General features: G+C 43.0%; 3 non-coding genes across 3 annotated transcripts; all 3 read right to left on the bottom strand.

Annotated features, from left to right (window-relative positions):
• Window positions 1–1,240: 1,240 nt before the first annotated feature.
• Window positions 1,241–1,322, bottom strand: TRNAS-GCU (transfer RNA serine (anticodon GCU)). The gene has a single exon. It is a non-coding gene; the product is annotated as a tRNA-Ser (tRNA).
• Window positions 1,323–13,279: 11,957 nt separating this feature from the next.
• Window positions 13,280–13,361, bottom strand: TRNAS-GCU (transfer RNA serine (anticodon GCU)). The gene has a single exon. It is a non-coding gene; the product is annotated as a tRNA-Ser (tRNA).
• A 2,466-nt stretch (window positions 13,362–15,827) lies between these two features.
• On the bottom strand, window positions 15,828–15,901 carry TRNAN-GUU (transfer RNA asparagine (anticodon GUU)). The gene has a single exon. It is a non-coding gene; the product is annotated as a tRNA-Asn (tRNA).
• Window positions 15,902–19,267: the final 3,366 nt, after the last annotated feature.

Below are 19,267 nucleotides of genomic sequence, written 5' to 3'. Positions count from 1 at the left end.
ACCAACAAATCTCACTTACTAATATACAGCATAATTACAAACATATTCACTTAACCTATGATTAAATACAATAATATGCGTGATACCTAATTATTACAGTCTAAATGATGAGAAACACAATATAAAATCTAATGAATCGGGTTAATAATAATAATAATAATAATAATAATAATAATAATAATAATAATAATAATAATAAATACTGAGTGGAATCTGTAACCCTGTTGTACGGTTACAAGGGTAAGCAGATTAAGAAGAAAATATAATATCAACAGAATATATACAGGACATTGGTTGAAACACTAAAAAAAATCAAAACAGCGTTCTTTTACTTTGATCATTGAGTATTGTTCCAGATTCTTATTTTATTCTTAATCCATTTAACGCCGAGGGTTGCTTTTTCTCTCCGAATCAACGAGAGATCCCTTCTCGACCGCCTCAAATGCAGTATCCTGGAGCGTGAGACTTTGCACCGGAGGTACGTCTGGAAAGCAAGTTGCTTTACGCCGCACCGACACAGATAGGTCTTATGGCGACGATGGGACAGGAAAGGGCTAGGAGTGAGAAGGAAGCGGCCTTGGCCTTAATTAAGGTACAGCCCCAGCATTTGCCTGGTGTGAAAATGGGAAACCACGGAGAACCATTTTCAGGGCTGCCGACAGTGGGGTTTGAACCTACTATCTCCCGAATACTGGATACTGGCCGCGCTTAAGCGACTGCAGCTATCGAGCTTGGTCGTTTGGAAAGGAGAAACAGTACCTGACCAAGGCGACCTAATCTAATATGCTGAAAGGGCCTTGCCGATGGATGGGAGATCGGAAGGGATAGGCAATGAAGCGGCCGTGGCCTACGGTTAGGTATCCAACCGGCATTAGATTGAAGGAGAGGAGAGAAACCAATGAAAACCACTCCCAGGATAGCTTAAGTGGGAATCGAGCCCCGTCTCCAGCAGCACGGCCTCTCGAGGCTGATTGGACCCCGTTCCAGTCCTAGTACCTCTTTCTAAATTTCGTGGCTGAGCCAGGAATAGAATCCGGCCCTCTGGGGGAGAGAGGGTATCAACTAATCACACTAACCAATATACATCAGAGGCGGGCAGCACGTATCAATATGAATGAATAAGAACCTATGCACTTAGTAGTGTCTGCGCCCTAACAGCACCGCTTAGAAACGTTTTTTTTGCTATTATACTTTTATACTTCAAAAGCATCATATGTGGTTCGACATAAAATTCTACAATCGACGAGGATGGGATTCGAACCCACGCGTGCAGAGCACATTGGATTAGCAGTCCAACGCCTTAACCACTCGGCCACCTCGTCGTAACGGCCGGCATCAGTATCTCACGTACCTGCGGTATTAGGTCTTACTGTTATTTTATTATTATTGATGCGCCCGGTCCTGATACACTACTGTGTATGTGTTCTAGAACGTGTCAGTACTGCTGTGTGATATTTAAGGTGTGTTTAGAGGCAGAACTGGTTTGTGAAAGTACGTCGGCCACTCTACATTTCTTTGTTCAATGATACCAGCATCCCTCTAACAGTTATTATGTTTTCCAGTTTTGTGCTTGGATAGGACTTATTCCTCATGTGTCGCATGTACTTCATACACTGCGTTCTGAAAGTGCTCAGCTATCGCAAGTTTTAATTAAGTTACTAGAGGACCCGTATGTGGTGTAGTATTTGGTGTGATTAGCTGCCATCCCCGGAGGCCTGGGCTCGATTCCCGTCTCCACCACGAAATTTGAAAAGTGGTACGAGGGCTGGACAGGGTTCCACTCAGCCTCGGGAGGTCAACTGAGTACAGGTGGGTTCGATTCCCTCCTCAGCCATCTCGACGTGATTTTCTGTGGTTTCCCAGTTCTTCCCCAGGCAAATGTCGGAATGGCACCGAACGTAAAGATATGACCGCATCCTTCCCTATCCCTTTCCAACTTCCCATCCCCCACAACACCCCTGTTAAGAATAGCAGGTGAAGCCTCCGAGGCAAGGTACTGGTGCTCCCCCAGTTGTATGCCCGGCCAAATGTCCCACATCCAGGACACTACCACTCAACATTTTCTTGGTGTGCTATGCATCGAGCGAGGCAGAAGGTGATATTATGATCTCATTGGACAGAGATATGCTCCACAGGGAAAACCAACCCTGAACGGTGAACGGACTCAGAAAGAAAGAAAGAAAGAAAGAAAGAAAGAAAAATGAAGTATTTTATATGTCGGCATATCGCCCTTCGAAAGTCCGTCTACCTCAGCCACGTTTGAACCCTAACAAAAGCCTTCGGTAGATAAATAGTGATGCAGTCGATTTGACCTCCGGAATCAAAAATATGTGGCATATCTTACTAGATTCCTGCAAGTTGAGCCTAACTGGAGCAACTTCACTTATATTCGAACTGTCTCCTATGAAGATTTACGTATGTCTGAGTATTTTCCTTGTTTGCAATATATATCCTGGGTGGACCACACGTACAACCAGGGGAGTACAGATACTTGTAGAACTGGAAAGATTGTATGGTCATGGTGACACTACCCTGCTCCTAATCGGTGATGCCTTGTATTCATCAGTATATCCCCATACCGATAAGAACCAAGGACATGCACACATCTGTCACGCTGCGGTGTTTCCAGGGTGTGGCGTCCTGACTATCGTAGGGGGCCACATATTTCTACAGTGAAACATCTGTTGAAGGACCTTGTAGTGTGACACTGGGCTTTAAAATGTTGTCGTCCCCGGGTGGGCTCGAACCACCAACCTTTCGGTTAACAGCCGAACAGATCGGGAAAGGGAAGCGCTGACGCTGATTCAGAACTATTTGATAAGGTAATCAGCTATGTGGGAAACGACTTGGAAAGTAATGTGATTGTAGCGGGAGACCTCAATTTATCAAATGTCAATTTGGAAGGTAATGTGAACGACAGGAAGCATGAGAAACGAATTTGGGAAGGACATCTGATTCAGAAAGAGATGGAACCAACTAGAGGGAAGAATATATTGGACGTGGTGCTGGTAAAACTAGACGAGCTCTATAGAGAAACCGAAGTAATAGATGGTATTAGTGATCGCAGTTAAAAATAAATGTGGTAGAGTGGAAGGTCTTAAAGTAGAGCTAATAGGTACCACATGGCTGGTAAAACAGGCATGAGGGAGTTTAAAAAGTAACTGTGATCGACAGAAAACGATAAATGAAAATGTAAACAGACTCTTATTTTTTTGCAAGTTGCTTTACGTCGCACCGACACAGATAAGTGTTAGGGCGACGATGGGACAGGAAGGGGCTAGGAGTGTACGAGTGGGAAGGAAGTGGCCGTGGCCTTAATTAAGGTACAGTCCTAGCATTTGCCCCGTGTGAAAATGGGAAACCACGGAAAATCTTCTTCAGGGCTGCCGACGGTGGTATTCGTACCCAGTATCTCCCGAATAATGGACACTGGCAGCACGTAAGCGACTGCAGCTATCGAGCTCGGTAAACAGACTCTGGGATTGCTTTAAAGCAATTGTTGAGGAATGTTAAAACGGATTTATACCTTTATAGGTGACAAGGAATTGTGAAGACTCACTTTATTATAGCAGAGAAATAAAGAGGCTATGGAGGTGCAGTTTGGAGTAAAATAGAGTTAGAAATGGTTGTGGAAGTAAGGAGAAATTGAAGGAACTTACTAGGAAATTGAATCTAGCAAAGAAGTCAGCTAAGGATGACATGATGGCAAACATAATTGGCAGTCATACTGTCCCTTCAAATTTGGCCTATAATGAATAGTTTATTATAAGTGCTAAATAGATTGTATCATTTTTTCATTGAGTGTAATATGTTACAAGTTTATTCTAACCCAGTCGTGTCTTCGCGCAGAGAACCGTTTTGAACAGGTAGACTGGCAGTGTATTGATTTTTCAATCGACCGGCTCGTCGTAGTCATGCGACCAGCCAGGAATTTCTCGAGGCCGCTCCAATTGACAGCACCTGGCGAATGTTCTCGAAGGAATATGTTCTCTAATTATGAGAAGCTATCATGTGAAAGTACGATGTCCAATTACGAGTCAATGAAAGGCCACACATCCAAGTGTAAGTGGATAAATACCTGTGCTTTAGGAATAAACGTTCACTTCTACTTCGACGCTCTTTACCTTGGAAAATACTCGGGATCAAATTAAGATCCAGAATATGTTAAGTGCTGTAACGATCATGAACGGAGTTAGGCAAAGAGATTCAGTATCATGCTTTTGTTCAATATAGCTTTAGAGAAAGTTATTAGAGATGCGAATATCAACACAAGGGGAATCATATAATATAAATCAGTTTAAAGTTTTGGCATATGCAGATGATACTGATTTAATCGTAAGAAAACCTAGAGCATGGAAAGAAGCTTTCACAAGCCTCAAAAAAGCGACAAGAAAGATTAATTTACAGATTAATGAAGGAAAAACTAAGTACATGCCGGAACCGAGAAAGACTATTCTCCGGACCACCTTTTGAGCAGACTAAAGCGGAAGCGACGTCATTGTCTCGTCACACTCGGCGTGGTTGCCAAATGAGCCGGCGCGCGATTCAAAGTTGTATTCCACCACTATAATACAGCACAGCTCACGGATTGAACATCGAATGAATTAAAAATAATTTATACATTAACGTATGCGTGTTAGAATCCCATACAGTTTTTTAACGGCTTACATCTTTAAACAATTAATTTACTGAATTACATTTTAATGTGAAAACCTACAGTCTGCTTTCCAGTCAATGACCGGGTCAGGGATGGAGTAAATAAAGCCCCATCTTGCAGCGAGGACAGGAATTGAGCCGGCTGCCGAAGCCTGTTTCACTCCTCTGGGGCAATGATTAATGAATGACGGATGAAATTAAATGATACTGGAGAGTGATGCTGGAATGAAAGTTGACAGGGAAAACCGGAGTACCCGGAGAAAAACCTGTCCCGCCTCCGTTTTGTCCAGCACAAATCTCACATGGAGTGACCGGGATTTGAACCACGGAACCCAGCATTGAGAGGCAGACGCGCCGCCTCCTGAGCCACAGAGGCTTTTAATATACTAACTACAATTTCACAGTACAATTTCAATAAATTTGTTATTACAAATATATTTTTATAAAAATATTCTTTTTCTTCTTAATCTGTTTACCCTCCAGGGTTCGCTTTTCCCTTGGACTCAGCGAGGGATCTCACCTCTACCGCCTCAAGGGCAGTGTTCTGGAGTTTCAGACTTTGAGTCGGGGGATACAACAGGGGAGAATGACCAGTACCTCGCCCAGGCGGCCTCTCCTGCTATGCTGAACAGGGGCCTTGTGGAGGGATGGGAAGATTGGATGGGACAGACAAGGAAGAGGGAAGGAAGCTGCCGTGGCCTTAAGTGAGGTACTATCCCTGCATTTGCCTGGAGGAGAAGTGGGAAACCACGGAAAACCACTTCGAGGATGGCTGAGGTGGGAATCGAACCCAACTCTACTCAGTTGACCTTCCGAGGTTGAGTGGACCCCGTTCCAGCCCTCGTACCATTTTTCAAATTTCGTGACAGAGCCGGGAATCGAACCCGGACCTCCGGGGGTGGCAGCTAATCACGCTAACCACTACACCACAGAGGCGGACTATAAAAATATTATTATTATTATTAATATACAGTATATATATATTATTTATTATTGACAAGCAAGATACCCGTGCTTCGCTACGGTATTATACTGAAATGTATTATTGAATGCTTATTGTTTTATATAAAATCCGCCGAAATTCGCGATATGACTCATTATCTGAGAGAATCCACCAAAATTCGCGATCTGACTCGTTTATTAATACATTACGGCAAGTTTCCTCCCATCCTTCAATCTTTCTTTCCAGCAATCGATTTCGTACTTCCTGGGCTAGGTCCAGGTATTCCACCCGGCCAGTTGGGTCCCTAAATCTTTGCCATCTTTTCCTATAAGCATTTTTGATATAATTATATCAAATCCTTCAGCAGATCCGGGATGGTGTCGTCTTGGGTGCCTTGGCGGTACTGAACCCGCGGTCGGACTGCATTCTTAGTCATTACCCGTCCAGGATCCGTTTCCAGCACGGTCCGCACATTTGACGACGGTCCAGAACATTATTATTATTATTATTATTATTATTATTATTATTATTATTATTATTATTATTATTATTATTATTATTATTATTATTATTAAGACCACTACTTGGCGGTAAATTACATGTGCTGCCATTGTCATTGTTGAGAATGTGACCAGCACCATTGTCGCGCGTAGGCAAGTGTGCGGGATTTCTGGCGATTCAAATGACATACTTCCGTGCATTATTGACCTTATTATAGAGGTGAAAAATAGGACGGTCAATCTCATTCCTATCGTTTATTTCAAATGTGTTTAAATTTTTATTTATATGCCAGGAGAATCTACTGTAATCTAAGAACGTTCTCCGAAGGAAAAGATGGCTCTTGAAAACGAACCCAGGAAACATTAATAATGATCGGTTTATGATCAGAATAAGTACATCGAAAATCTACAGCCTGTTTCCAGTCATTCCACAGGGTCAGGAAAGGAATGAATAAAGCCCCCATCTAGCGACGACAACAGGAATTGTGCCAGCTGCCGAAACCTGTCGCACTCCTCTGGGGCAATGATTAATGAATGACAAATGAAATGAAATGATATTGGACAGTGTTGCTGGAATGAATGGTGACAGGAAAAACCTGTCCCGCCTCCATTTTGTCCAGCACAAATGTCACATGTAGAGACCAGGATTTCAACCAGGGAACCCAGCTGTGAGAGGCCGGCGCGATGCCACCTGAGCAACGGAGGCTCCTTATAAATACATTATGAACAGTAAAATTAATTGGTCTCACCTCCGTTTACACCCCACCGCCGTTAAGTTTATTTACACCCCCCCCCCCCAAAGAACTAAAAGAAGGCGTGTTTCTTTATGTTTAAAGGAGATTCCAAACACCAATGTTCACGTCTATTACCTTTTGTTTTGAGATAAAAATAATTCACATTTTTCACTTTCACACTCCTCCCCACCTCCAAGTGAATTTTCCGGCAAAAAATACTTGTTTCTTTAATAGAAAAGAATCGTCTAAATACCAATTATCACGACTCTAACTTCTTCAGTTCTTGATTTATGTGTCCTCATGAAAGGAATTCAATTCCTTTTCACTCCTGCCCCCCAAGATGATTCCCCCCCCCCCTAAACGGGTTTTTCTTTGTTTTTAAAGGAGAACCAAATACCAATTTTCACGTCTGTAGGTCCTAACAACTTTAGTTTTTATTAGATGTTAGTATTCTCATACAATTAAGTCAATTAATTTTAAATTCTTTCACCTCCCCCCCCCCCCCCGCATTCATTGGATTTTCCGACAATAGGTGTTTCTTTACTTTTAAAGCAGATTCCAAATATCAAATTTCACGTCTGTAACAACTTCATTTTTGAGATAACAGTAGTCTAATTAAAATAATTAACACCATTTTCAGTCCCTTTTACCCCCCTCCCCCTCTCCACCCAAGTGGTAATTCCGAAAACTAAAAATACACGTTTCTTTATTTTTAACAGAGATAAAAATACCATTTTTCACTTCTGTAACATGTTAAGTTTTTGAGATGTACTGTATAAAAATTAACCCCCCCTTGTCATCCCCCATTAATTGGATTTTCCAAAAGCAAAAAAAAAAAATGTTTCTTTATTTTGAAAGGAGATCCCAAATACCAATTTTCAGGTCTGTAATATCTTCAGTTTCTGAGATTTAAGTATCCTCATTAAAGGCATTCAACCCCTGTTTCACCCCTCCTATTGGGATTTTCCGAAAAAAAAAATTAGTGTTCCTTTCTTTTTAAAGCAGATTCTAAATACCAATTTTTACATCTGTAAACTTTTAAAGTTTTAAGATATAGACACACTCATTTTAAAAATTCACCCCCCATTATTTGGATTTTCCAAGAACGAAAAAATACGTGTTTCCTTATTTTTAAAGTGGATCCCCAATACCAATTTTCAGGTCTGAAATATAAGTAGCCTCATTAAAGGCATTCAACCCTTTTTTCACCCTCTTCCACCCTTCCTATCGGGATTTTCCGAAAATAAAAAATACGTGTTTCTTTATTTTTAAAGGTGATTCTAAATACCATATTTTACATCTATAAACTTTAAAAGTTTTGAGATATAGATACACTCATTTTAAAAATTCACCCCCCTTTCACCCCCCCCCATTAACTGGATTTTCCCAAAACAAAAAAATACGTGTTTCCTTATTTTTGAAGGAGATCCCAAACACTAAAATTCACGTCTGTAATATCTTCAGTTTCTGAGATATAAGTATCCTCATTAAAGGCATTCAACCCATTGTTCACCCCTTTTCACCCCTCCTATTGGGATTTTCCGAAAACAAAAAAGTACGTGATTTTTTATTTTTAATGAAGATTCTAAATACCAATTTTTACATCTGTAAACTTTAAAAGTTTTGAGATATAGATGCACTCATTTTTAAAATTCACCCCCCCTTTTTACCCTCCCATTAATTGGATTTTCCAAAAACAAAAAAATATGTGTTTCTTTATTTTTAAGAGAGATCAAAAGTACCAATTTTCAGGTCTGTAATATCTTCAGTTTCTGAGATATACGTACCGGTATCCTGATTAAAGGCATTCAACCACTTTTTCACCCTTTTTTTACCCCTCCTATTGGGATTTTCCGAAAACAAAAAAATACGTATTTCCTTATTTTTAAAGAAGATCCTAAATACCAATTTTTACATCTGTAAACTTTTAATGTTTTGAGATATAGGTACACTCATTTTACAATTTCACCCCCCTTTTTCATCCCCTTAGCGACGGAATATCCAAAAAACCTCTCTTAGCGAGCACCTACGTTTTAATATAAATGTATCCCCAAAGTTTCATTTCTTTATGTCCAGTAGTTTTGGCTCAGCGATGATGAATCAGTCAGTCAGTCAGGACAAGTTATTTTATATATATAGACTATTATTATCTAAATATATGACCTGATTTCTTATTGAAATGAGCTGCTACTCACGGGCGATTTATGAAAAAGGGAGTAAAGTGAGGATTATAGGATGGGCCTACTCATAATGGAATTAACTTGGAACTGACATATGAAGTTGAGGATCCAGGCGAAAACCTGTCCCACCTCCACTTTGTCCAGTACAATTTCAATAAATTAGTTATTACAAATATATTTTTATAAAAATGTTATTACATATTATTATTATTATTATTATTATTATTCAGGAGGTTTCAGCGTCAGCTTAGCTTGTGCCGCAGTAATTAATCTGTGTCACTATCGAGTGGCTGCACACCCAAGTCGGAATCAGAACCGGGGTCAGCACACGAGGTAAACTAATCCCGCCGTCAATACTATTCGCTCGGAAATGCTTATAAACAGACAGAATCATATTTCTCTCGCCGGAAGTAAAAATCTTGCGTTTCTTCTTCAACTGATAACAGTCTGGTGAATTTTTGTTAGGATCCATTGCACAATAATATCCAATAACGAGTAAGAAGAAACCTACAAACGTACAAAAGACTACAAGAATTATGAATTAGCACACAATACGCACATACACTGTTTTTGTAAAAGCGAAGCACACTGATAAAATTCTCTCACTGCTTTTTTAAATAGACTGTGACTGAAACTGCACACACGTGTTCTTACTGAGTGAGTAAGTATGGCAGCTCCGCATTGACTGCACGATTGCCAAAACTCGCCTTGAGTAGCGCACCCCCCTTGCCCCCTCCCCAACCGTGTGACAACACCGAAGGCGCTGCCCCTGTCGCCCGCGCCATCCCCTGGTCTTTACACTCACTTCCGCTTTAGTCTGCTCAAAAGGTGGTCCGGAGAATAGCCTAGTGGGTCTACATTCACAGAAATTGGCTCGTATAACTTTGATGTTGCCCGTAGTTTTACCGACCTTGGATCAGAAATTAATTCTAAGAACAATGTTAGTTCTGAAATCCAAAAACGTATACTGTCTGCTAACAGGTGCTAAGATGGCCTCAGAAACATGTCAAGTCTTAGCTGCTGTTCAGGAAAACTAAAGTCCCTATGTATAAAGTTTTAGTAAAGCCTCTATTAACATATGGTGGTGAGACCCGGATACTATCATTATCTAATGAAGACAGCTCGGTATAGTTGAAATAAAGATTTTGTGGCAAAATTTTGGGCCAGTGGAAGGAAATGGTTTCTGGACAAAAAGATATAATCATGAATTGTATCATTTGTTTAACGAACCAAGCATTGTTAACTGTATAAATATCAGAAGGTTGGAGTGGGCAGGACATGTGCTGCGTGCTAATGGCAGAATGATAATGATATTTAAAGCAATGCCAGAAGGAATCAGGAAAGTTGGTAGACCAAAGTTAAGGTGGGAAGAACTGGTGAGAGGGGGTGTAAAGATAATTGGAATCGAGAATTGGAGGAGCTGTGAACGTAACAGGAAAGAATGGGAAAAACTTCTTCAGAAGGCCAAGCCGCACAAAGAGCTGTCGCGCCAGTGGTGAAGATGAACAGGTTTAATTACTCATAAAGAATACAATATTGTCCCACACGGCATTTTCACTGTCTCTTCTCCTACTTTCTTTTCCTTTCATTGTTTATCTTTCTTTGTCCACCCGGACTAGGGACTGTGCATATTACGTATAAGCTGCATTATAAACTGAAAGCTAAACAGGTTTTTCGCTTTCTCTGTTATTTCTACAATCTCTGATGATGATGCTTGTTGTTAAAAGGGGCCTAACATCGAATGTCATCGGCCCTCTACAATCTCTGTTGCCGTAACGATTATCTTACGGTTATCAGAGAAAGTTTAACAGTTTGTAAGTTTTACAAGAACACAAGACGAATTAGATTGACAGAAAAAGAATTTCGATTACACTAAAAATATTTTTCGCCACATCCCTTCTCGGCAATTTCACGAATCACTCTCACTTGTCATAAAATAAATCAGCCTGAACATGAAGAATAAGGTGTTGGTACAATCACAAAGTCCCCATGCCCCGGGAACCAATGAGACGAGGTAAAAATCCCCGACCCGGCCTTAAATCGAACCCGGAACCACCTGAGTCAAGAACCTCTACGCTGACTATTCAGCCGAAAAGTCGAACTCGTATCAGAGCTCATTGCGGGGTAACGTTATATAATGTAACGTTACTGTGTATGATATTGAAATAAATATATTATGCACGTATTACTCGCTTATTAGATCGTTGAGACCTTTCATATTCTTCTTTCTTAATCCGTTTACCCTCCAGGGTTAGCTTTTCCCTCGGACTCAGCGACGTACTCCATCTCCACCGCCTCGAAGGCAGTGTCCTGGAGCATAAGATGTTGGGTCGGGATACAACTTGGAAGGAGGATCTGGACCTCGTCCCGGCGGCCTAACCTGCTATGCTGAACAGGGGCTTGTGGAGGGATGGGGAGACTGGAAGGGACTGGCAAGGGTGGGGGAAGGAAGCAGCCTTGGCCGTATGTTAGGTACCATCATGGCATTTGCCTGGAGAAGGAGTTGGAAACCACGAAAAACTACTTCGAGGATGGCTGAGGTGGAAATCGAACCTCCACTGTACTCAGTTGACCTCCCGAGACTGAATGGCCCCGTTCCAGCCTTCGTACCACTTATTAAATTTCTTGGCAGAGCTGGGAATAGAACTCGGACCTCAGGGGGGGGGGGGCAGCTAATCACGCTAACAACTATACCACAGAGGCAGACACCTTTCATGTTACGGGAAGAATATTGACTGACACCGTCATTGCATCACGGCAAATTTCAATTACGAAAACAGCCATTTGTAGCGTGAATATGTTATTAATGGTCCGCCTCTGTGGTGTAGTGGTTTGTGTGATTAGCTGCCACCCTCCGAGGCGTCCGACTCGTTGGCTGAATGGTCAGCGGGTCCCGGGTTCGATTCCCGGCCGGGTCGGGGATTTTAACCTTCATTGGTTAATTCCAGTTTCCCGGGGGCTGGGTGTTCGTGCTGTCCCCAACATCCCAGCAACTCACACACCACACATAACACTATCCTCCACAACAATAACACGCAGTGTCCTACAAATGGCAGATGCCGCCCACCCTCATCGGAGGGACTGCCTTACAAGGGCTGCACTCGGCTAGAAATAGCCACACGAAACTACCCTCCGAGGCACGTTTTCGATTCCCCGACTCTGCCACGAAATTTGAAATGTGGTATGAGGGATGGAACGGGATCCACTCAGCCTCGGGAGGTCAACTGAGTAGAGGTGGATTCGATTCCCTCCTTAGCCATCCTGGAAGTGGTTTCCCGTGGTTTCCCACTTCTCCTCCAAGCAAATGCGGGGATGGTACGTAACTTAAGGCCACAGGCACTCCCTTCCCTCTTCTTTGTCTCTACGTTCAGCATAGCAGGTGAGACCGCCTGGGCGAGGTATTTGTCCTTCTCCCCAGTTTCGTCCCCCGACTCAATGTCTCACGCTTCAGGTCACTGCCCTTCATGCGGTAGATTTGGGATCCCTCCCTGAGTCCGAGGGAGAAACCAACCACGGAGGGTAAGCAGATTAAGAAGAAGATATAATATCAATAGAATACTGTATATGGAGGACATTGGTTGAAGCACTAAAAAATCAAAACAGCGTTCTTTTACTTTGATCATTGAGTATTGTTCCATATTCTTATTTCACTCTTAATCCATTTAACGCCGAGGGTCGCTTTTTCTCTCCTACTTAACGAGAGATCCCACCTGGACCGCCTCAAATGCAGTATCCTGGAGCGTGAGTCTTTTCACCGGAGGTACGTCTGGGAAGGAGAAACAGTACCTGACCAAGGCGACCTCACCTATTATGCTGAAAGGGCCTTGCCGGTGGGTGGGAGATTGGAAGGGGTAGGCAATGAAGCGGCCGTGGGCTACGTTTAGGTACCCAACCGGCATTGGACTGAAGGAGAGGAGAAAAACCAATGAAAACCACTCCCAGGATAGCTGAAGTGGGAATCGAGCCCCGTGTCTACCAGCATGACCTCTCGAGGCTGAGTGGACCCCGTTCCAGTCCTAGTACCTCTTTCTAAATCTCGTGGCTGAGCCGGGAATGGAACCCGGTCCTCTGGGGGAGAGAGGGTAGCAACTAATCACACTAACCAATATACATCAGAGGCGGGCAGCACGTATCAATATGAATGAATAAGAACCTATGCACTTTGTAGTGTCTGCGCCCTAACAGCACCGCTTAGAAACGTTTTTTTGCTATTATACTTTTATACTTCAAAAGCATCATATGTGGTTCGACATAAAGTTCTACAATCGACGAGGGTGGGATTCGAACCCACGCGTGCAGAGCACATTGGATTAGCAGTCGAACGCCTTAACCACTCGGCCACCTCGTCGTAACGGCAGTTATCAGTATCTCATGTACATGCGGTATTAGTACCTACTGTTATTTTATTATTACTGATGCCCCCGGTCCTGATACACTACTGTGTATGTGTTCTAGAACGTGTCAGTACTGCTGTGTGATATTTAAGGTGTGTTTAGAGGCAGAACTGGTTTGTGAAAGTACGTCGGCCCCTCTACATTTCTTTGTTCAATGATACCAGCATCCCTCTAACAGTTATAATGTTTTCCAGTTATGTGCTTGGATAGGACTTATTCCTCATGTGTCGCATGTACTTAATACATTGTATTCTGAGAGTGCTCTGCTATCGCAAGTTTTAATTAAGTTACCAGAGGACCCGTCTGTGGTGTAGTATTTGGTGTGATTAGCTGCCATCCCCGAAGCTTGGGCTCGATTCCCGCCTCTACCACGTAATTTGAAAAGTGGTACGAGGGCTGGAACGGGGTCCACTCAGCCTCGGGAAGTCAACTGAGTACAGGTGGGTTCGACTCCCTCCTTAGCCATCCTGGAAGTGGTTTTCCGTGGTTTCCCAATTCTCCTCCAAATAAATGTCGGGGTCCGCCTCTGTGGTGTAGTGGTTAGCGTGATTAGCTGCCACCCCCGGAGGCCCGGGTTCGATTCCCGGCTCTGCCACGATATTTGAAAAGTGGTACGAGGGCTGGAACGGGGTCCACTCAGCCTCGGGAGGTCAACTGAGTAGAGGTGGGTTCGATTCCCACCTCAGCCATCCTGGAAGTGGTTTTCCGTGGTTTCCCACTTCTCCTCCAGGCGAATGCCGGGATGGTACCTAACTTAAGGCCACGGCCGCTTCCTTCCCTCTTCCTTGCCTATCCCTTCCAATCTTCCCATCCCTCCACAAGGCCCCTGTTCAGCATAGCAGGTGAGGCCGCCTGGGCGAGGTACTGGTCATACTCCCCAGTTGTATCACCCGACGAAGAGTCTGAAGCTCCAGGACACTGCCCTTGAGGCGGTAGAGGTGGGATCCCTCGCTAAGTCCGAGGGAAAAACCGAACCTGGAGGGTAAACAGATGATGATGATGATGATGATAAATGCCGGGATGGAACCAAACTTAAGGCCACGGCCGCTTCCTTCCCTTCTTCTTTTCTATCCCTTCCAATCTTCGCATCCCCCCGCAAAGCCCCTGTTCACCATAGTATGTGCGGCCGCCTGGGCGAGGTACTGGTCATCCTCTCCAGTTGTATCCCTCGTCTCATTGCCTCGCTCCAGGACGCTGCCCTTGATGCGGTAGAGGTGGGATCCCTCGCTAAGTCCGAGGGAAAAACTGACCCTGGAGGGTAAACAGATTAGGATACGATACGATACGATACAGTATGCCTATTTACTATTTACAACATGCAGTTGCTAACCTTGTATATTTCATTTAGCTTTTATCTGTTAATATTATATCTTGATTGTTGAGCTTTGTCCGCCTCTGTGGTGTAGTGGTTAGTGCGATTAGCTGCCATTTCGGAGCCCCGGGTTCGATTCCTGGCTCTGCTACGAAATTCGGAAAAGTGGTACGGTACGATGTCTGAGATGGGGTCACTCAGCCTTGGGAGATCAAATGATTAGTGGGGGTTCGATTCCCACCTCAGCCATCCTCGACGTGATTTTCTTTGGTTTCCCGGTTCTTCCCCAGGCAAATGTCGGAATGGCACAGAACGTAAGGCTATGACCGCTTCCTTCCCTATCCCTTCCCATCTTCCCATCCCCCACAAGGCCCCTGTTTGGAATAGCAGGTGAGACCGCCTAGGCAATGTACTGGTGCTCCCCCAGTTGTATGCCCGAGAACATGTCCCACATCCAGGACACTGCCACTCAATTTCTTTCCTGGTCTGCTATGCATGAAGCGAGGGAGAAGGTGATATTATAATCTCTTTGGACAGAGATATGCTCCGAAATCAACCCTGGACGGTGAACGGACTAAGAAAGAAAAAGAGAAAGAAAGAAAGAAAGAAAGAAGAATTTTACATGTCGACATCGCACCCTTCAAAAGTCCGTCTACCTCAGCCACGTTTGATTCTTAACAAAAGCCTTCTTTAGATAAGTAGTGATGTAGTCGCTTTGACCTCCGGAATCGAAAATATCTGGCATATCTTACTGGATTCCTGCAAGTTGAGCTTAACTGGAGCAACGTCACTTAAATTCGAACTGTCTCCTATGAAGATTTACGTATGTCAACTCGAAGAGTATTTTCCTTGTTGCAATATAGTACAGATCCTTGTAGAACTGGAAACATTTTATGGTCATGGTGACGCTATCCTGCTCCTGATCGGATGATGCCTTGTATTCATCAGAATATTCCCATACCGATAAGAACCAAGGACATGCACACATCTGTCACGCTGCGGTGTTTCCAGGGAGTGCTGTCCTGGCTATCATTGGGGGCCACATATTTCTGCAGTGAAACATCTGTTGTACGACCGTCTAGTGTGACACTGGGCTTTAAAATGTTGTCGCCCCCGGGTGGGCTCGAACCACCAACCTTTCGGTTAACAGCCGAACGCGCTAACCGATTGCGCCACGGAGGCTACGTACTAATGGTCGGTTCTAGACACGTACACTTTCATTTTGTTCATTGCTTGTCCGTTAGTAGTCTAATGCTTATCATGCCCAAAGATAATAGACAACTTGATGTCTTTGGAGTGTAAAGATCGGGAAAGGGAAGCGCTGACGCTGATTCAGAACTTCTAGATAAGGTAATCAGCTATGTGCGAAACGACATGGAAAGAAATGTGATTGTAGCGGGAGATCTCAATTTATCAAATGTCAATTTGGAAGGTAATGTGAACGACAGGAAGCAAGAGAAACGAATGGCAAATAAGTTAGTTTGGGGAGAACAGCTGATTCAGAAAGAGATGGAACCAACTAGAGGGAAGAATATATTGGACGTGGTGCTGGTAAAACTAGACGAGCTCTATAGAGAAACCGAGGTAATAGAAGGTATTAGTGATCGCAGTTAAAATTAAATGTGGTAGAGTGGAAGGTCTTAAAAGTAGGACTAATAGGTACCACGTAGCTGGTAGGACAGGCACGAGGGAGTTTAAAATAACTATGATCTGTGGAAAAGGATACATAAAAATGTGAACGGACTCCTATTTTTTTCCAAGTTGCTTTACGTCGCACCGACACAGATAAGTCTTATGGCGACGATGGGACAGGAAGGGGCTAGGAGTGTACGAGTGGGAAGGAAGCGGTCGTGGCCTTAATTAAGGTACAGTCCCAGCATTTGCCTGGTGTAAAAATGGGAAACCACGGAAAACCATCTTCAGGGCTGCCGACGGTGGGGTTTTTACCCAGTATCTCCCGAATAATGGACACTGGCCGCACGTAAGCGGCTGCAGCTATCGAGCTCGGTAAACTGAGTATGGGATTGCTTTAAAGCAATTGTTGAGGAATGTTAGAACGGATTTGTACCTTTAAAGGTGGCAAGGAATGGCAAAGACTCACTTTATTATAACAGAGAAATAAAGAGACTAAGGAGGTGCAGATTGTAATGAAATAGAGTTAGAAATGGCACTGGAAGTAAGGAGAAATTGAAGGAACTTATTAGGAAATATAATCTAGCAAAGAAGTCAGCTAAGCATGACATGATGGCAAACATAATTGGCAGTCATACTGTCCCCTTCAAATTAGGCCTATAATGAATATTTTACTATAAGTGCTAAATAGATTGTATCATTCTTTCATGGAGTGTAATATGTTACAAGTTTATTCTAACCCAGTCCTGTCTTCGCGCAGAGAACCGGTTTGAACAGGTAGACTGGCAGTGTATTGATTTTTCAATCGACCGGCTCGTCCTAGTCATGCGACCAGCCAGGAATTTCTCAATGCCGCTCCAATTGATAGCACGTGGCGAATGTTCTCGAAGGAATACGTTCTCGAATTATGAGAACCTATCAGGTGAAAGTACGATGTCCAATTACGAGGCAATTTGGGGCCACAAATCCAAGTGTAAGTGGATAAATACCTGTGCTTTAGGAATAAACGTTCTCTCCTACTTCGACGTGCCTTTCTCCTACTTCGACTCTCTTATCTTCGCTGATATTTCGACATGACTTTCTATGGCGACGTTCTCCGAGTGAAGTAGATTTTCGTGGACAAAGTTACGTATTATTTTGAGATTATTTCCACGTGGTCGTGTGTGTGATCACATTCTAAAAACCTTTCGTGTCACTTTCAGCTGTCATCGAGGCAAGAAAGTAGAGGACCTTTACATACTCAATTAAATGTCAGGTTGTGAGTTTCACAAATAGGGAAAGTCCTCTCAGTTTTAATTACTGCGTTGATGGCGTGAAAGATCCTTATGGGGATCATTGTAAGCATCTATGTGTTAATATAAGGAAAGAACTTCATTGCGGTAATCACAAATGGGACTGTAAATAAAGGGTACAGATCTCTGCATATGGTTGTGAGGGTGTTTAGTGCTTGTAGTAAAGATGTAAAGGAGAGGGCACATAAGTATTTGGTAAGACCCAAGCAAGAGTGCCCAAGAGCAGACTGTAATCTAATCTTCGGGGATTTGAATACGAAATAGGAAATGAAGGCGAATACAGACCTTGTATTGAAAAATACAGCCTGCACGATATTTCTAATAATAATGGAATAGGGCTTATACATTTTGCATCCTCGAGAAATATTGTAGTGGGAAGTACAAATTTTCATTACACGGACATATATAAAATGACAGGGAGGTCTCCAGATGAAAGTACTTTTAACTAAATTGACCACCTCCTAATAGAGCAAAGATACTTCTCTAACTCGATGGATGATAGAAGTTATAGGGGAGCCAATATTGACTCTGACCACTAACTTGTGTTAGCAACTGTTAGAAGCCGAATATCTAATGCAACAGTGGTACATGGATCCAATGTAAGAAAGTTCAACAGTGCTCGGCTGAAGGAGCCCGAAACTGCTCTCAAATATGCTAACTTGCTTATTGAGGCCCTGATCGATTTGCCTAATAGTGAGAATATTGATGAAATCTGGAAGAATCTTAAAGATGCACTATTAAAAGCTGCAAATAAAGTTTTAGGAAGGGAAGAGAAAATCTGGCACAACAATTGGTATGATGAAGAGTGTGCACGAGCAATAACCTTAAATGAAATGGCGTATTGCTTTTAGTGCCGGCAGTGTCCGAGGACATATTCGGCTTGCCAGGTGCAGGTCTTTGGATTTGACACCCTTAGACGACCTGCACGTCAAGATAAGGATGAAATGATGATGAAGACGACACACACACACACAGTCCCCGTGCCAGAGAAATTAACCAATGATGGTTAAAATGCCCGACACTACCGAGAATCGAACCCGGTACCTCTGTGACCAAAGGCAAGCGCGCTATCCATTTAGGTATGGAGCCGGACACCAAACATTAAAAAATGAAGCATACAAGAGAATGCAACAGAGGAACCACACCCGAAAAGCAGTGGTAGAGTTTAGAACTAACAGAAGAGAAGAAAAAAAATTGCACAAGAAGAGAGCGAGACAGTATGAGAGGAGAGAATTGGAAGAAATAGAACGTTTGAAAGGGATGAGTGATGTGAGAGATTTCTATGAGAAGTTAAATAAAAGTCTTAAGGATTTCCAACCTAGAACAAGTTTGTGTACAGATAAAGATGGCACAATATTGGGCAGTGAGGAAGCAATACTAGAAAGATGGGCCCAATATTTTGATGATATGTTGAATGAAAGTCCAGGTGAAAACCAAGAAACCTTTCCTCCTGTAAATATAAGAAAATCAGACATAGAAGTACCGATGCCTACTACTGAGGAAGTTGAGCTTGGCATTGAGAAGTGAAAGAATAACAAAGCCCCGGGAATGGATTTAATACAATCAGAGCTTGGAAAAAATGCTGGAAAAGAATTTCTTAAACACTTTCGCAAAGTAGTGGCTA

The sequence above is a fragment of the Anabrus simplex genome, chromosome 6, assembly GCF_040414725.1.
Source record: "Anabrus simplex isolate iqAnaSimp1 chromosome 6, ASM4041472v1, whole genome shotgun sequence".
Lineage (NCBI taxonomy): Eukaryota > Metazoa > Arthropoda > Insecta > Orthoptera > Tettigoniidae > Anabrus > Anabrus simplex.
Note: the sequence above shows the minus strand (reverse complement) of the source record. Positions and strands in the feature narration are given on the sequence as shown.